Below are 18,297 nucleotides of genomic sequence, written 5' to 3' on the forward strand. Positions count from 1 at the left end.
CCAAAAAAGTGGCCGTGTTCTTTCAGAAGGCCTGTATTCCTCATTGTATTAGGAATAAGGCTCTTCCCAAAGAGGAGGTTTTCCCCACATTTGGGTCTGTGTAGATGAGCCAAATGTCAGAACAGTCTCTTCTGAAAAAAGAAAAGTGTCTCTAAAACTGTTCCAATTCATGGTCCCAGACAACACCTTTGAATTCCAAGGTGCAGCCATTCCCCATTTCCCTCCAGCCTCAGAGGGGTCTCAAGGCCTGTGCAGCCAAGAAGTGTGATTGACAGCTCATACCCACAAACTTTTTGTCAATTGCAGAGCAGCCTAAGGATGACTTGCCAAGGACGCACTACAGGCCAAGGTCAGGCTGGAGCCAGGTGAAGCAGGAGGCAGGAAGAGCCCCAGTCTACACACAGCTCCTCTTTGCACAAAAGCCAGGTAGAAACATAGTCTCTTCTCTTATTACCGCTCCTCTGGGTGTCCAGGTAAGCACAGCGCCTGCTGCCTGGGATGAGCCCAACTCCCACATGACAGAGGGGAATGACATCAGCTGAGAATGCCCCTTGGTGCCAGCCTGGGGAAGGGAGATGAATCTGGCCAGGCACCTGCTGGAGGCTTGTGGCTTGGCCTCCCCTGCCCTGGGAGGCTGGTGCATTGGGCCGGCTCTGCCTGCTGCCTCCCTTGTGTGACTTGCCCAGTGTAACAGGCCAAATGTCGGAAAAGCCTCTTCCAAAAAAAGCAGAAGAAAAAGCTGCACAAATTTGGTTTCGAAATGTGCGTAGGTTTTTCCAGAAGAGCCGTGCAGTGTAGACACAGCCTGAGTGTTGCTCAGCACTAGTAGAGAGAGGAAGGGACAAAATGATCTAACGGCACCTGCAGCCTTTCAGAACAACCCCCAGCCCCAACCCCAAGAACCAGCCCTTCCCTCCGCCCTCACTGGAGTCAGCTGGGAACTGTCTGGACTCAAGCCCACCCCGGTGTCACCCTAAGGATTGCCTGTTCTGTAAAAGGTGCCCTGGAAATGAGAAAGCAGCTAAAGTGATTCTGGTGGGACTTGAACCCACAACCTTTGAATGTTAAACTTGGCTCACTCTAACCACTGCAGCTTAAAAGTCCAACAAACTTTCCATTGCACCACAGAACCTGACAAACTGCTGACCTTGATATCTCTGCTTTGCAGCACAGCAATTGCTGGTGGCAAAGAAAGGGGAGCCAGGTCTGTCTCTTTTGGGAGAGCAGGTAGGAAGATGGAGGGGGCCACTGAACCCAGTGAAAATAAAGGATGAGAGCTGAACTGCTGTTGGAGAATGTGGACATCAATCCCACTGCCTCTTGCATGCTAAGCAAGCGCTCTACCACTTGAGCTAATTCCGCTGCTTGCGAAAGTCTTTGCTTCCTCACCTACCTTGTTCCAGAGCCCACAACATCCCTGTGGCTGCCCAAGGCTCCTTTCTGAAAGGGCCACTTGTGAGACTGACACCCGTGGGCCGGCTAACTTGAAGGTATAGAACGTGGTGCACATATGACACTGGTGCATCTTAAGAGCAAGCCCCTTATTTCAAACCATAACGGGCTCGCTATTCCGACGTCCCTGCAAACCTCATGGCACAAGGAGGGAGGGATGTTTCGGAATAGTGATTTATTTTGAAATAAGGGCCGTGCAGCCAGCGCCAAATTACAAAATAAGCTATTTCAAAATTGACTTGAAATAAGCTACACAATTGCATCGCTTATTCTGAGCTATGGGATGCAACCGTAGTGAGATAGAGCCCAGCTCTGCCCCCAGGTCCCTGCCCCACCCACCCATGCACTGACTCCCTCGCTACCAGGGGCTGTTTGCATTGGCCTCTTCTCTCTGTAGCCAGGCTTCAGCCAGGACTGAGACTCAGGCAGGAGAACGTGACCTGGCTCTGGGTGGAAAGAAACCAAGTAAAGCAGGTCCCAGTGGGCATGAACTGGGCACCAGTTTGGCCTAGTTGATTGAGGGGTGGTTGGTGTCATGGGCAGCGCTCAGGACTGGGAAACCTGCCATCTGAAGCCCCTTTCCTGCCTCCCTTCCCGGGCTGACCCAGTGGCTGAAAGGGGCTATGGCTGCTGCTGGCAGGGAAGAAGCTGGGAGGCAAGGTGCTGGCAGCAAGAGATTCTGGCTGCCTCTTTGCCCTGGGTCTGCCGGCCACCAGCCATCTTGACCAACCCTCAAACCAGCTGGACTAGCCAGCCCACGTCACAGTGAGTCACTAGTGGCCCTGTCAGAGAAGAGCCATTGGCAGCTGCAGAGACGTCCCTTCAGCTGCATGAGGCGCCTTTCTTGAAAGGGCCACTGGTGAACTGCACTTTTGTAGGCCGGCTAGCTCAGTTGGTTAGAGCGTGGTGCTAATAACACCAAGGTCATGGGTTCAAGGCCCATGCTGGCCACAGTGGTGTTTGGTTTGGTGACTTCCCTTCCCTTAGCTACCTGCTTTGTACAGGGAAGCAGAAAGAAGCAAAAATGTGAGCTTTGCAGAAAGTAGGGCAGAGATCTGGTAGGGGGAGGCTCCAGCCTGCACAGCCCAAGTGGCTAAAAGGGCCTTGGCCTGGCTTGCTGACCCCAAAAGCAGGGGAACTGATACCCAAATTGCTGCTGCTGCAGTGGCTACCTCAAGGCACCAGCTGGGGGGCAGGCTCTGGAGCCCAAGCCACATGGGGAGACTAAATATGACCGGGAGGCCTGGAGCGTGTGAGCCCTGCACAGAGGCTACTGCTGGGGGCCTGCTTCAGTGGCCCAGCAGCTCAAGTTCCCCTGAACCAGCTTCTCCCCCTGGAGCCCCCCCAGCGCTGCTGAGCCCCCTGACATGAGGCAGTGGGACCATCAGAGGAAGGTGCCAGCCTTAGCCCTTCCTCCCAGCCTCCTCCCCCTCCCAGGGTCTTTCCCCAGCCCCTCCCCAGTTCTACATTCCCCACATAAAAACCAGAGAGTTTGTTCTGTCAACAGGGAAAAGTCCTGTTTGTGTTACCAGGGATGGAAGGGGGTGTGTTGGGGTATGTTGATGTTGGGAGGGAGGCACAGAGGGCAAAAATGAGGAGTAATATTAGTTAGTTGGAACCAAGGGGCTGGGTTTGAACTACTGCAGAAAAAAGGACTCTGCCCCTGGAGCTGCCCTGTCCTCTCCTCTCCTCTCCAGAGCCCTTAGGCTGGCACTGGGGAGGCCTGAGCCCAGACAGTGCCCAGCCAAGGGGGAGGGAAGGGCTGGGGGATGTTCTGAAAGGCTGCTGGCGCCATTAGACCCTTTTTTTTTTTTTTTTAGTGAGGGAGAGGCAGGAAAGGGGCCCTGAGTTAACCTCTTGGGTCACAGCTGCTGTAACATGTGGCAAGAAAATGTGGCAAGAAAATTGACTAAGGACATGAAAGTTGACTATGGAGTTTGTTGAAAGTTGCCAGTGGTTTCCCTGACTGGGAATCAAACCCAGGCCACAGCAGTGAAAGTGCTGGATCCTAACCACTAGACCATCAGGGACACATAAAGCATGTCTCCTTGCTCACCTATACTAGTCTTTCACAGGCCATGTAATGTCCACTTAAAGGATGAGGGGGGGGTCCATTCTCCCTGGCCCAGAGGGGACAAGAACAGCCAAATAGAACATCAAAGCAGCCAGACTGGGCCATGCCAGTTTGCCAGACCAAATAACTAGCCCCCCCCCCCCGCTCTGGAGTCTCTGCCTCTCATGGGCCTTCTCATCCTCAGACTCCGCTTTGTCTCCAGACAGACCCTGCTCTGCTGCAGCCACCTCCCTCCGGCTGTCGCTTCTAGAGCAAAATGCATCACCTTCATTCTGACTTTGCACACCTGGGATTTTAGCACTCAGAGCTGCACCTGACACCAGCATTGGCTAGTGAGGGGTCTGAACAGCTTCTGCAGAGAGGGAGAGCGAGAGACAGCCACTGTGGAGCATCCTTGCCAACTGTCTCAGAAAGCAGAGGAATGTAAATTCTTTGTCAGGTGGGACAGTGCCAGAGACAGAAATTCTCCCTTCAAAATGTCCCTTCTTCAACTTTTAGCTCCTGATTAAGCCCCTTTGAAGAAGCCAGATACACAGGAAGGGCTGATCACACCCCTCTGAAAATCAGCTTTCCATGGGTATCTGTAGCTGGCTCCTAGTCATGGGACTTGAAATCTCGTCTAGCTCCTGAAACCAGGGAAGTGTCTCCCACCGCTGCAGCCTCCTGAGGCTCTATGGCCCTGTCTGTACAGCAGGGACAGCAACACTCATAGCCCCACAGGAGGGCCCCTGGCCTAGCAATGTGGCCCCCTGAGAAGCCTCTGCTGTTCCCTGCTTGAGCCCCAGAACCAGCCCTGAATGACGGGGGCAGGGAGAGCAGATCACACATGCCAAGGGGCTGGCCATGAGCCTGCAAGGCAGCAGTGACATCACAAGGAACTTTTGCAGAACCTCAGCTCATTGGCTGGGAGGCAGTGACCTCACAGAGGGACCATGACAACTGCCAGGTGGGACAGGCTGCAGGGATGGGGCCATCTCAGAGACCCCCATGGCCTGGCTGCCTGGAATCTCCTGTGTGAGGTTTCCCCTTGAGGGCAGAAGGGATTGAGGGTCCCATCTGGGAGTGTCTCTGTGGAGATTTCCCCTTTCCCCAGGCTGCAGTGGGAGGGGCTGGGGCAGGCAGGGTTACAGGAGGGGCTGGCACTGAACCTCTGGGAGAGGCAAGAGAAAGGGCTGCAAACACCTGATGAGGATGGGATTTGAACCCATGCGTGCAGAGCACAATGGATTAGCAGTCCATCGCCTTAACCACTCGGCCACCTCACCTGAGCTGGTAGGGTTTGCTTCAAATCACCTGAAGTCAGCACTTCAGGGAACCTTTCTGCCACTTGCTGACTGGCCAAGGACACCCAGGGCTGGAAGGTTTTGGCTTTTCACAATGTTCCCTAGGCTGTTGTACAAAGCTCAGTGCTGGTAACAAACCCAAACACCCCCTGGCTACACCTACCCTGCATACTTCTTGCTCAAGAACTGTTTTATGCAAAAGGTCTTGCCCAACAGTGTGTCCACACTGCCATGTGCTGTTGCACAAGAGAAGTGCTTTTCTGTAAAAGCAGCCATGGCAGTGTGGATGTTCTCCTGCGCAGGAAAACTTTGATGGGCATTTTAGCCATTGGGCTTTCTTGAGCAAGAAACCCCTGTTGCCCATCCACACTGCCTCCTTGTGTACGAGTTCTTGCACAAGAGGGCTTATTCCTCGTGGGGAGAACAATAACTTCTGTGCAAGAAGCCCTGTTGTCTGATGCTGCACTATAAATTTACTTGCGCAAAAATGTGCCTTCAGTGTAGACGCGCTGCAAGTTTTTACACAAGAGCAGTTGCTCTAGCACAAAAACCCTGCAGTGTAGACGTATCCCTGCAGTGTAGACACAGTCTGAGAGACACGAGGAAAGGAAGTGGCCAGAGCCTCCCCCCAGCAGGCTGGCCCTCAACAGGACGGGCACGTCTACACAGCACCCTCACCTCGAAGTGAGCTGTGCAGTGTGAGCGGCTGCCAGGACCCCAGGGGAAGGTCTGTGGGGAGTTTCCAAGGCTACAAAGTTTAATAATCTACACTCACGTGACTGTGATTTATTCCTCCATTGGCAAGAGTCTCTGAAGGGATGAGAAATGCAGGGCCCAGGTGCAGGGAGCAGGGTCACATTCTCCTGCCTGAGTCTCAGTCCTGGCTGAAGCCTGGCTACAGAGAGAAGAGGCCAATGCAAACAGCCCCATGGCAGCGAAGGGAGTCAGTACGTGGGTGGGTGAAGCAGGGAGCTGGGGGCAGTGCTCAGCTCTAACTCACTAGGGGTGCGTCCCATACTTCAAAATAATCCATGCGCCTATTTTGAAATAGCTTATTTTGTAATTTGGGGCTGGCTACACAGCACTTCGAAATAAATCCCCATGCAGGGACGTCGGAATAGCGAGCCTGTTATAGCTTGAAATAAGGGGCTTGCTCTTAAGACGCGTCAGTGTGATATGAGCACCACGTCCTCTAAACCTCTGAGCTAGCCGACCCACAGGTGTGAGTCTCACAAGTAGCACTCGCAGGGATGTTGTGGGCTCTGGAACAAGGCGGGTGAGGCAACAAAGCCTTTTGCAGGCAGGGGAATTAGCTCAAGTGGTAGAGCGCTCGCTTAGCATGTGAGAGGCAGTGGGATCAATGCCCACATTCTCCAATTACAGCTCTCTCCTTTAATTTCAGTGGCCCCCTCCCTCTTCCTTCCTTCTCTCCCAAAAGAGACAGACCCCCCAGCAATTGCCATGCTGCAAAGCAGAGAGTGGAGATATCCAACTCACCAGCCCATCAGGCTCTGGGGTGCAATGGAAAGTATGTTGGACTTCTAAGCTGTAGTGGTTAATGTGAGTCCAGCAAAACATTCAAAGGTTGTAGGTCCAAGTCCCACCAGAGTCACTTTAGCTGCTTCCTCATTTCCAGGATGCAGCTTTTACAGACCAGTCAATCCTTAGGCTGACACTGGGGTGGGCTGGCATCCAGGCAATTCCCAGCAGACCCCAGCAAGGATGGAGGGAAGGGCTGGTCCTTGGGGTTGGGGCTGGGGGTTGTTCTGAAAGGCTGCAGGTGCCGTTAGACCCTTTTGTCCCTCCCTGTCTCCTACTAGTGCTGAGCAACACTCAGGCTGTGACACGGCTGCCAAACATCCTGGACAGTTAATAATGAGCCAGACGGGTTTGTTGGCAGCTCAGTGTGCGGAGCCTTAGATGAAACATTTAAAGGTCCCTGGCTCAATCCCAGGCTTTGGCATGTCTCTCGGTGCAGCAGGGCCCTCTCTACTCCCCTTATCATGCTCGTGCCCTGTGACATCCCCTCATCCATCCTGGCAGCAGCCCATCTTTGCTTCTAAACCTCCCTCGGATTGGCTGCTTCTGCTTCCTTGGCTAAAGTCCCTCCCCCTGTGCGTGTGGCTGGCAGGGATTGCTAGAGGGATCCATTTACATGTAGCTTCACTGCAACCCCCCTCATTGGCCTGCACCCAGGTCAGTCCATGTGTGTTAAAGGGCCTCAGGGAGCACAGAGCAGAGGGATCCCCTCGACACACACACACAGTCCCAGCCCCAAGCCTCCCCCATATCCCAGATCCTGTGCCCTGACTTCTCTACCCTCCCACATCCTCACCTCTGCCCTGAGCCCCCCCCCCCACTCTCACACACTCCCCAAATCCCTGCCTTGAGCCTCCCACACTCCACATTTTGATTTCTTACTGGTACTGTCCTATCACAACCCCTCCCCCAACTTCCTGCCTTGAGCCGCCCCCTCCCTCCTGCCCAGCCCAAGAGGTGGTGCCCAATAGAACAGGCCCTGTGAGAAATGTGTCACTTTCACCCCTGGGAGCAGCTCAGCCATGCAAAGGGGCTGCCTGGGGCAGGACATTAGCCCTGGAGGGCAGGGGTGGGTGTGGCAGTGACATCACAAGGGCCTTTTGCAGCCCCTCAGCTTATTGGCTAAAGGAGGTTGGGAGGTGATGACCTCACAGAGAGTCCATGACAATGGGCAGGTGGGACAGGCTGCAGGGCAGGGGCCAGATCAGAGCCCCCCATGGCTTTGCTGCAGGGAGTCTCCTTGAGAGTTGCCCTTGAGGCCTTTTTGGAGCCTTCTCCTTTCCCACGACTAACTGACCTAGAAGGCCGACGTCTCTGTGGAGAAGGGAAGAGCTTCCAAGAAGACCATTGTACATGTAGCAGGGGAATTAGCTCAAGTGGTAGAGCGCTCGCTTCGCATGTGAGAGGTAGTGAGATCAATGCCCACATTCCCCAATGAGGGGAAAAATTTCCAATTTTTCTTTTTACCAGCAGAGCCAGCCAGGGGGCTAAGTGGCTCCAGTGGCCCTCCCACCCCGGCCCCCACTTCCTACTTGCTTTCCCCAAAACCAGCCACGTTGGGGCAGAGAGCTGCTGGACACCAGCCCTCCTGGGCCAGACAGTGGCAGGAGCACTGGAGGCAGGTTGCAGGTGGGGCAGAATTAGCTCCATTGGAAAAGTGCTGCCTTTGCGCATGAGAGGTAGCAGGATTCACTCCCATCTTCTCAAACCTACTCGCTGGTGCTGAGGGGCCGGCCCTTTTCCTGCCGCCCAACTCTTATTCCCACAATGCGCTTTGTGCAGGGGCCACTGATCTTTCTGCCAAGGTGTGTGGCTGGGAGCCAGGACTCAGGACCCTTCCTAAAATATACAAATCCCCGCCCCCTATGACCCTCTGTTCCACTCACACGGTCTGGCTGCTGCCCACATGGAGCTCAGGGGCCAGGTGGGTGACTTGCCTTGCAGCTGTGACAGCATCAGACCCCTGCCACCCGCCTGCTCAGTGTGGAGACCAAGCCCAAGGGTGGCACATGGGATGTGAGTTACACAAAAGCCTCTTGTCTCTTGTTCCTTGTCCAGTTCCCAACATTGGCTGCAGATGACAATTTCTGTGGGGGTGTAGCTCAGTGGTAGAGTGTTTGACTGCAGATCAAGTGGTCCTTGGTTCAAATCCAAGTTCCCCCTTGGAAAATTTCCTTCTAGTGGAAATATTTTCCTTTCCAGTTCCATCACACTCTGGCTTTACATTGCTTGAGGTTCTTGACATTAATAAGAACCCTTAATGCAGAGCTACTCAACTTTGGAAGCCCTGGTGGCCACAATGAATGGCACTTAACCAGGATGGACAGGGCAGGTGTCCCTAGCTGGTTTATTCTAGAAGCTGAGAATGGGTGATGGGAGGGATCACTTAACAAATGTCTGTCCTGAGGATTCCCACTGGGCAATGGAATTGGCTGCTGTCGTGAGACAGGATCCTGGGCTAGTTGGGCAACTGGCATGGCCCCGTCTGGCTGCTTTGATGTTCTGTTTGGTTTCTCTTCTTGCCCCCTCTGGGCAATGGAAAATGGACCCATGTCCTGAAGGGGACAGAAAGTGGCCTGTGAAAGGCTAGTGTAGGTAAGGAAAAAATCCTTGTTTATATGTCCCTGATGGTCTAGTGGTTAGGATTCAGCACTTTTACTGCTGAGGCCTGGGTTCAATTCCCAGTCAGGGAAACCAGCCTCAGTTTTCACCTGACATCTGCCAAGTCATTCATCTTACCTCATTGTTACAGCAGCTGTGACCCAAGAGGTTCACTCAGGGCCCCTTTCCCACCTCTCCCTCACTGCCAAGACAGCACCTGCCATTTTCACAAGCCCTTCAGAAGGGGCAGAGCTGGGTGACTCAAACTGCCCCTCCCCTCTCCCATGTGGGCAGCCCTGCAGGAAGCTCCGTGGCACACACAGCACTAGCCCAGCGCAGCGTCAGGTGGGCACAAGATCCATGGGTTCAGTTTGGTTGTTGAAGGAGACAACACAGAACTGGCTCCAGCCCCCACTCAGTAACCTGGGGAAATGACCCACCAGGTCTGGGCCCCTCGGAGAGGCAACGATTCCCCACTGGCCAGGGCAGAGCCTCCCTCTGACACAGTCATGGAGCCTTCTCCCCCTGGTCCTGCCTCCCCCTTCACTCAGCTCTCACTGCTCGGTGCTGCCAGGGAGGGGCCTCACTGCGAGAGCCGCCTGGGCAGGTTCCTGCCACAGAGACACATCCTAGAGCAGGACGGATGCTCAGACCGACACTGAGTGTTGCTCAGCGCTGGGCTGAGACAGGGAAGGACAAAATGGTCTAACGGCGCCAGCAGCCTTTCAGAACAGCCCCCGGCCCCACCCCAAGTACCAACCCTGCTCAGGATCCCCAAGGGCACTGACACAGACTCCCTGGCACAGGACAATCCCAGGCCTCGGTTCTACCAGCCAGCAGTTTCCCCTCTTCGGTTTCCTGTCAGCTCCCTGTAAAACACGTCACAACGGTAGATGAGGGAGAGTGGGGATAAACCCAGCTGTGCTGTAGAGCGGCTGTTAGGTGGGGAAAGAGAGGTGCTCCCTTTGCCTCCCAAGCAACTCACACATGTAAGAAAACTGCGGTTGAACACCTTGGCATAGTTGTCAGGATGGCCGAGTGGTCTAAGGCGCCAGACTCAAGGTGCTATCTTTCCCTCAGTTGGGTGTTCTGGTCTCTGAATGGAGACGTGGGTCCAAATCCCACTCCTGACATAGCTTCCTTTTTATATCTAGAGAAGTGACCTCATTTCGATGACTCCCCTGACATTGCAGGATCCCTTGCTCAGCATTTCTCTCAGGCTGCATCTACACAGCAGCGTTCCTTGGGAATAACGGCCATTACACTGCAATAACAATGGGAGCGTCTACACAGCAATTCCATTATTCCGACTTCTGTAACGCTCCATCCAGACCAGTGGTCTGAGGAGCCAGGAAGTTTCCAGGCTGCAGACAAACAAGCCTACAGGCAAGACAAAGTGGAGTCGTTGGGACTTCAGCCCAGCAGGGTCTCTGTGTGGCTCCCAGACCTTTTGTTTCCCATTTCCAGGGGCAAACATTCAGCAACACTCACAGGCCCCACAGCAGGGGGCTGGTTTGGTGCTTCACCCCACGGCCCAGCAACAAGCCCCCAAACTTCCCCTGTTCTAAGAGCCCGGTTTGCTGTGTGAATTTTGTGTGGCAGGTGACGTCAGGCCTGGGCATTGGGATTATCTGCCAGTTCCCCTGGCCCTGGGGCTTTGCTGTCTTCACATCTGTGATGGCCGAGTGGTCAAGGTGTTGGACTAGAAATCCAATAGGGTTTCCCTGAAAAAGTTCTTAGCCTGCCCATAGCGAGGCCTTTGCTTTGGTCAGTCCCCCTGCTAGTGTAACTCTTCTGCCAGGTAGTGCTGGCAGCAGCCAAGGCTGGGTTCGATGTCTAGGGGTTTCTCTTCATTCATCTCACACAAAACTGGCTTGAGGCCCCACCCAGCAGCCTGGGAAATCCCCCCCCCCCCCGCGAGTACCTCGGGGAGGCGATGTTTCCCCACTTGCCAGCACAGAGTCTGAATGTAGAAAAGAAACTTTTAATGAAAGAGGGTGAGAAGTAACGTGGCATTCGCCTGGGAAAATACCACAAGCAGGGTTCAGAACCAACCCACAAATAAGTCTCGGCTCAAGTGGCTTGAGCAATGTCCTTTGCCAGTAATGTAAGTCCAGCAATGTACGTGTCCCACTCACGTGCCCAAACTTTCTCTGTACCCCACTCACAGTTGCTGCCCTTGCTCAGGGCAGATAAGAGCTCAGGCGTGATTTTCAGAGTTCACCTCCCACTCTTGGAGGGAGTGGGCATAGGAGGCATGAGTCTGTTTTACGCCTATCCTTAGAATGGGTAGTGGGGGAGGGAGAGACAGAATGAACCCGTCTCATAGCTCATGGCTGGAGGACATGTGGACTTCTGGTTCACGCTCCTTCCCCCCACACCCAGACTCCACTCCACTTGAGTCTGGAAGAGAAGGGCTCATCCATCCAAGACTTTTTTCAATGACAGTGTCTCTCCTGCAAGCACTGGTGTCATATTTTACAATTCCTACAGTTAGAGATAAAATGGTTTGTGACCCCACCAAAGCCAAATTAGTTACAATACTCCACATTCCATTCTCACAACCGATCCTCCATCAAGCCCATAGCACTGGCTGAACTGGATTTACATAGCCACAGCCCGGATTCCTTTTGCAGCCCAGCATCAGCTGTATTTCCATATCAACAGTTGAGTATCTTGCAGGGCTAAACAACTGAAGGAGTGTCCCACACCTAGGACTGCTCTCCCCTTTCAGCTGGCTGTACTGGAAACAGTGGTTGAGACCCTGTTTACTTCTGCAGTGCAGACATACCCTGAGCGAGTGGGGGTGATACAGGGGGAGCAGCTCAAACAGGCCAAAGGGTTGGCCAGGAGCAGGACATGAGCCCTGCAAGGCAGCAGTGACATCATAAGTGTTTTGTGCAGCACCTCAGCTCATTGGTTAGGAGGCAGTGACCTCACAGAGGGTCCATGACAACAGCCAAGTGGGACAGGGGCAATCTGAGAATACACAGTACAGGGTGTTTGAGCTGCTCCCCACGAAAAGCGGTGAGAGGGGGCCCTTGGCTGTGGGACCCACTTGTGCCTGTTGTTCAAGGTTAAATAAGATCTCCCCCAGGAGGTCGCCTGTTCCCTTCCCACCTTGCATTGGCTGGGAATCAAATCAAACAAGGGGCAGCAAACGCCAGGCACTGTCACGGTCTGGGCCACAGATAAAGACCCTCTTGGAGCTATGGTCCCAGGAGGAGTCTCTGCGGGCCCTGCAGTCCATGCGGAGGAAGTGGATATTTATGGCCGAATGGCCAATGGTCTTACAAAGAAAGGCCACCTCCCTCCTACCCCCGCATCCTAGAACAAGTCAGAGCCAAGGTCAAGGAATTGCGGCAGGGGGATGTGAGGGAAGCTCACTGTGAAATCAGACGAGAGACGGACACTGTCAGTAAACACTCATATCGGAAATGCTCCTCTGGATGCTGGGCCCACCAGAGCCGTGTGCTGCTGCCATCTACCTGCTCCGTGGACATCTTCCCATTGCAGAGAGCGCACCGAGCCAGACTGTGACTAGACAGCCCCTCTCTGGGCACCCAGGGGCTACATCTACACTGCAGGCTCCTTGCTCAAGAATGGCCGTTCTTGCGCAAAAACTTGACAAGCATCTACACTGCATGCGCGTTCTTGAGCAACTAAATTTACAGCAAAACGTAGGAAAAGAGGGCTTCTTGCTCAAGAGTTATTCCTCTCCCCATGAGGAATAAACCCTCTTGTGCAAGAGCTCTTGCACAAGAAGGTAGTATGAATGGGCAACAGTTTTTTTTGTGTGCAAGAAACCCCTATGGCTAAAATGGCCATCAGAGCTTTCTTGCACAAGAGAGCGTGAACACTGCCTCGGACATTCTTGCCCAAAATCACATGGCAGTATGGACGTGCTCTTGCACAAGACGTTTTGCACAAGAACTCTTGCACAACACAGTTCTTGAGCAAGAAGTCTGCAGGGTAGATGTATCCAGGGGGTGTTTGGGTTTCTTATCAGCACTGAGCTTTGTACAACAGCCCAGGGAACATTGTGAAAAGCCAAAACCTTCCAGCCCTGGGTGTCCCCGGCCAGCCAGCAAGTGGCACAAAGGTTCCTGGTAGTGCTGGCTTGGGGTAGGTTGAAACAAATCCACACAGTTCAGATGAGGTGGCCCAGTGGTTAAGGTGATGGACTGTTAATCCCTTGTGCTCTGCAGGCATGGGTTCAAGTCCCATCCTCATTGGATGTTTGCAGCCCTTCCTCTTGCTTCTCTCAGATCTCTCTTTAGTTCAGTGCCAGCTCCTCCTGTAACCCTGCCTGCCCCAGCCCCTCCCACTGCAGCCTGGGGAAAGGGGAAATCTCCACAGAGACACTCCCAGATGGGACCCTCAATCCCTTCTGCCCTCAAGGGGAAACCTCACAAAGGAGATTCCAGGCAGCCAGGCCATGGGGGTCTCTGACATTCCTGCAGCCTGTCACACCTGGCTGTTGCCATGGACCCTCTGTGAGGTCACTGCCTCCCAGCCAATGAGCTGAGGTCATGTAAAAGTTCCTTGTGATGTCACTGCTGCCTTGCAGGCTCATGTCTTGCCCCCAGCCAGCCCCTTGGCATGTGTGAGCTGTTCCCCTTCTGCCCCCGTCACTCAGGGCTGGTTCTGGGGCTCACACAGGGAACATCAGAGGCTGCTCAGGGGGCCACATGGCCCCAGGGTCACCTTTTAAATGTCAGGGCAAGCCAGGATCTATCCCGTCCCTTCCCCAACACCCCACCCCTTTGCTGAGCCCCTGCCCTCCCCAAACCTTTCCATGGAGTCTTGGTTACTAATGGACACTCACCACTAATGACATAATCACACCCCAGCCATTTTGCTAGGGCTGCAGCTGGGGAGAAAAGTTTAATTTAAATCATTAAATGATTCAGCGTTTGAACTGTCTCATGTTAGTTGATCAAACTTCATTTGAAATAAAGGAAAACATTACGGCCAGCACAAAAGATTTCAGTGCCACACCCCTAGAGACTCTGGAACAAAGAAGACACATGAGAAGAACCCAGCGTTCTTCCTTTTGCTGAGACATGGATGGATCTAGCTCAGGTTTCACTCAGGGGGTCTGTGTGCATGTGAAGTACCTGTGACAGCCCCTGTGCTCCTCTGCCCCTCACCAACAATGCCATCTACTTGGGGGAGAAGTTGCCCTGAGACTTGCAAAAGGAACAACCTGGATAAATTAGCATTGGTCATGCACCCTTCAATAGCTCAGCTGGCAGAGCAGAGGCCTGTAGTGGGTGTTTGACAAGTGATCCTTAGGTTGCTGGTTCAACTCCGGCTTGAAGGAGATATTCTTTTCCCTCCAACATGGCCTTAGCAGAAAGCAGTCAAGGTGGTTACCTTGGGTCTCTGTCTTCAGAGACCTGCACTTTAATTGACAAAAGGATTGTGGGGAGGAGCTGCCAATCACAATTCTTGGGCTGCGCATGTTCTGTCCACACACAAAAGTTCTTTTGGAACAATGGCCGTTATTCCACAATAACAATGCAAGAGTCTACACAGCAATTCCGTTATTTTGAAATAATTTTGAAGTAACAGACGGCTTATTCCGACTTCTGCAAACCTCATTCTAAGAAGAATAACACCTGTTCCAAATTAGCTATTTCAAAATAAGACCCATGTAGCTGCGCCACTGCTGCTAGTTTGAACTAGCCCCTCCCCGGGGCCATTCTAAGTTATTCTTCCCAGGGCTCTAAATCGAGACAGCTCGTCCACACTGGGGAGCCTGCCTCGGACTATTCTGAGGTTTCCTTGCAGTGTAGACGTGCTAGTTCGAAATAAGCTATTTTGGAATCACTATTCAGGACTTAGAAACCTGCAATGTGAGTTCAAATCTCAATGGGACCTCCTGGGGTGGGCTTGTTGGTGTTAGGTTTTTCACACTGCAAGCTTTTTGCACAAGATGGCCGCTCTTGTGCAAAAACTAGCAGAGTGTTTACCCTGCATGTGCATTCGTGAACAAGAAAATATATAGTAAACCATTAGAAAAGATGGCTTCTTGCACAAGAGTTATTCCTCTCCCCATAACAAATAAGCCCTCTTGCACAAGAAGGCAGTGTGCACAGACAAGAGGGATTTCTTGTGCCAGAAACCCCTATGGCTAGAGCTTTCTTACACAAGAGAGTGTCCACAATTCTCTTTATAAGGAGATACACCATCTCATAGAGCTGGAAGGAGCCTTGAGAGGTCAGGTAGTTCTGTCCTTGTGCTTATGGAAGCTCCAAGAACCATCCTTGACAGATTTGCCCCAGATACCTAAATGGTTACTTCAAGGATTAAACTCATAACCCTGGGCTTAGCAAAGTAACATTCAAACAACTGAGCTAGCCTGCCTTGTTTTCAGGGCTAAAGCACAGAGCCGTGTGGACTTGCTCTTGCACAAGAACTCTTGCCCAAAACAGTTCTTGGGCAAGAACCCTGCAGTATAGATGGAGCCTAAAGTTTTTCATATTTTTTTCAAACAGTTGTTCAATGTGCCCCAGGCCTGGAATTGTGCTGCAGCCACCTCCCTCGCAATGGTCGCTGGCTCCATGTGCACTGGCCTTCTGTCTGGGTGCTGGCAGGGGGGTGAGAGGTGGTGGGTACCGATGGGTAACAGGTGCCAAGGCGCATACAGAGACGCCAGCGCCTGCATCTCTGCAAGTGACCTCACTGTGCACAGCTCAGCTTTTAGCAAACACTCTCCTCCTGTCTGCGCCTAACACCAGTGTCACTGTCTGCTCCTGAGGGGTCCTGTCTGGGGGGAAATGGCAGTTCCAGGGGACACTTGCCCAGTGTTGAAACATCTCACAGATAACATGGCAAAGAGGAAGCCAAAGAGACTCTACACCTACCAGGAAACATCACAACTGTCAACCCAGGTGGGACTTGAATCCACAATCCCTGGTTTAAGAAGCCATTGCTTTGTCCATTAAGCTGCTGGGGCACACTAAAGAGAACAGAGACAGAAATTCCCTCTTCCAAATGCACATTCCTCAATTTTTAGGTGCCAGATTCAAGCCGTTGGAAGGAGCCAGAAACACAGGGGGGGCTGATCACACCCCTCTGAAAACCAGCTCTCAGGAGGCACCTCCAGCTGCCCCCAAAGTGTGGGTCACCCCACACTAGCCATGGATGAAACTCAACACGTTGACATCTCGTCTGCATCACAAAGCCAGGGGCTTGTTCCCACAGCTGCAGCCTCAGCAGGGAGCCGCACTGGCGCTCACTGCTCGTGGGGAAGGGAGCGGGTCCCACAGGTCTGGGGCTGGTGGGGAATGGGCAGTTGTCACTGAAGGGGAAGGATAAAACACAGCCACGTTGCTGAGGGCAGGGAGAGTGGCTGGGGCTGGGCTGGTGGTGCCATGGGACATCCCTGGGGGAGCTCTGCAATGTGACCCTGGCTCCCAAGGCAGCAAGTGCAGAATCCCCCTTGGCGAGTGCAGGAGGCTCCGACTGGCCTGGTTTAAAACCGTCTGATGGGCTGGACGACCCCAATGCTGGAGTGTTAGAGCCCCTGTCAACCAGCCTGTGTTTGTCCCCTCCCTCACCAGGCAGAGCAGGGCCCACGCTCCCAGCAGGGAGTTACAGGCACGTCTCTCGCACCCAGAGCACTGGGAGGACCATGGAGAAGGACTCCCTGGCCCACGTGTGGTACCCAGGGACTTACAGTGGGAGTCAGAGCCCAGCCTGGCCAGTGCTAGTCATCTCTGCACCGGCTCCAGGTTTCTGGTTTCCTTCTTCCTAACCAGCCTCCCCTGAACCAGCAGTTCCATGGGTGGCCAGGGGAGGCCTCTTCTGTGTCCCAGAAGGACTTAGGAAAAGGTGAACAAAGGCCACAGCAAGGCACCACTGGGAGTTGAACCCAGGATCGCCTGTTTACAAGACAGGTGCTTTAGCCAGCTAAGCCATGGTGCCCTCTTGAGGCCACTTACTAAAACTGTTCTATTCTATGGTCCCAGACAACACATTTGACTCCCAAAGTGCAGCCATTTCCCTCCAGCCCTGGTGGTGTCTGGCTCCCTGGGCACAGAAGGCTACAGCTCAGTGGGCAGAGGCTCTAACATGCACATCTCCCCCAGCACCTGGGACTGTGGAGTTGGGCTTGAGATTTAGTGTTGCTAGGGGAAGGGGTAAGTGCAGCAAACACTGATCATCTGGATTGTAAGCCCTTGGGTCTCACAGTTTGGGTTGGAGACCCCAGGTGGGGGCCCAGCCTCCTTGGGTCGGTCCCTTCCTGAGGGCACAGAATTAAGGGAGAATTCCTTTGTCCTATAGCAATCCGAATTGGCCAATGAGCAAGTCACAAATTTTTTGTTCACATATAAGTACAGGAGAACGGTCTCTTACAGTAATGATGGCCAAGTGGTTAAGGAGTTGGCTTAAAAATCCAAACGTTTTTCCCTGTGCAGGGTTGAATCTTTCTCACACTGAAGCCTGTGTTTTGGTCATACCCCTAACAAGGGCAACAAGCTTGACTGCCAGCTGTTTGCACATCTGGACCCAGAAATATCATGAGCCTTGGTTCTGTTAGCCAGTTTCTTTTCAGCTCACTGCAAACTGCCTCCCAGCTGTAGGTGAGGCTGAGTGTGCATGAAACCAGCGGTGCCTGACCAATGTGTCTGCTTTTCCTACCCTCCTCAATATGTACCTGGAGTCGGCTTCCTTCAGTTGAACTTTGCCTTGTCCCCACAGCAGGAAGCCAAAGGGAGCAAAGAGCAGAAGTGCAGGATGCTGGTGGGGTGCCCTCTGGGTTTGATTTAGTGAGTCTTAGTTTGACTGGCTGAATCAAGTTCCAGAAGATTGATCACGGCAATTCCTCTCCAGCTGGACGTGGGTCTTGTTCTTCTGTACAGAACAGCCAATGGGCGTTCAGATCTCAGCCTTGCTCAGTTGATGGGAATAGAAACCAGACACCCAGCAGGTTTGAACTGGTTTCAGTTGAGGGACCCGTCTGCCTGGTTTACATGCATTGGCACAAGAACACACGAGGGGTTTGCTGACATTTAAGAATCCCTGTACAATAGAAATCCATGACTGACACACCTGGGTGCAAATGTTTCACTTAGGATAATCAACTTTTTCAGGAGGCACTTGAGATTGAATCAAAGACCTCTACAATCGGCACTCAAACACTACCACTGAGTTACACCCGGCAGTGGTTGTACTTTTCAGCCCAGTGTTGGGAACTTAGCACCTGGCAGCACTGCCTGCAGGAGCAGATTGTCATCCTGAAGCGGGAAGACCAGGAACTGGCTCCAAGGCAGGGTTACAACACTGCTAGAATCCTCTTCTTCGTCCTGGAGCTACAGGTCATCAGCGTTGTCATCC

General features: G+C 53.1%; 7 non-coding genes across 7 annotated transcripts; 4 read left to right on the forward strand and 3 right to left on the reverse strand.

The window, feature by feature from the left end:
- Window positions 1–2,329: 2,329 nt before the first annotated feature.
- TRNAI-AAU (transfer RNA isoleucine (anticodon AAU)) lies at window positions 2,330–2,403 on the forward strand. The gene has a single exon. It is a non-coding gene; the product is annotated as a tRNA-Ile (tRNA).
- A 1,007-nt stretch (window positions 2,404–3,410) lies between these two features.
- TRNAE-UUC (transfer RNA glutamic acid (anticodon UUC)) lies at window positions 3,411–3,482 on the reverse strand. Its single transcript has one exon. It is a non-coding gene; the product is annotated as a tRNA-Glu (tRNA).
- Window positions 3,483–4,709: 1,227 nt separating this feature from the next.
- TRNAS-GCU (transfer RNA serine (anticodon GCU)) lies at window positions 4,710–4,791 on the reverse strand. Its single transcript has one exon. It is a non-coding gene; the product is annotated as a tRNA-Ser (tRNA).
- Window positions 4,792–8,439: 3,648 nt separating this feature from the next.
- Window positions 8,440–8,511, forward strand: TRNAC-GCA (transfer RNA cysteine (anticodon GCA)). Its single transcript has one exon. It is a non-coding gene; the product is annotated as a tRNA-Cys (tRNA).
- A 1,462-nt stretch (window positions 8,512–9,973) lies between these two features.
- On the forward strand, window positions 9,974–10,082 carry TRNAL-CAA (transfer RNA leucine (anticodon CAA)). The gene is made up of 2 exons: window positions 9,974–10,011; window positions 10,037–10,082. It is a non-coding gene; the product is annotated as a tRNA-Leu (tRNA).
- A 3,020-nt stretch (window positions 10,083–13,102) lies between these two features.
- TRNAN-GUU (transfer RNA asparagine (anticodon GUU)) lies at window positions 13,103–13,184 on the forward strand. Its single transcript has one exon. It is a non-coding gene; the product is annotated as a tRNA-Asn (tRNA).
- Window positions 13,185–16,810: 3,626 nt separating this feature from the next.
- Window positions 16,811–16,884, reverse strand: TRNAT-UGU (transfer RNA threonine (anticodon UGU)). The gene has a single exon. It is a non-coding gene; the product is annotated as a tRNA-Thr (tRNA).
- Between the last annotated feature and the right edge of the window lie 1,413 nt (window positions 16,885–18,297).

Source organism: Pelodiscus sinensis, chromosome 19 (assembly GCF_052426305.1).
Source record: "Pelodiscus sinensis isolate ZL-2025 chromosome 19, ASM5242630v1, whole genome shotgun sequence".
Taxonomy (NCBI): Eukaryota; Metazoa; Chordata; order Testudines; family Trionychidae; genus Pelodiscus; species Pelodiscus sinensis.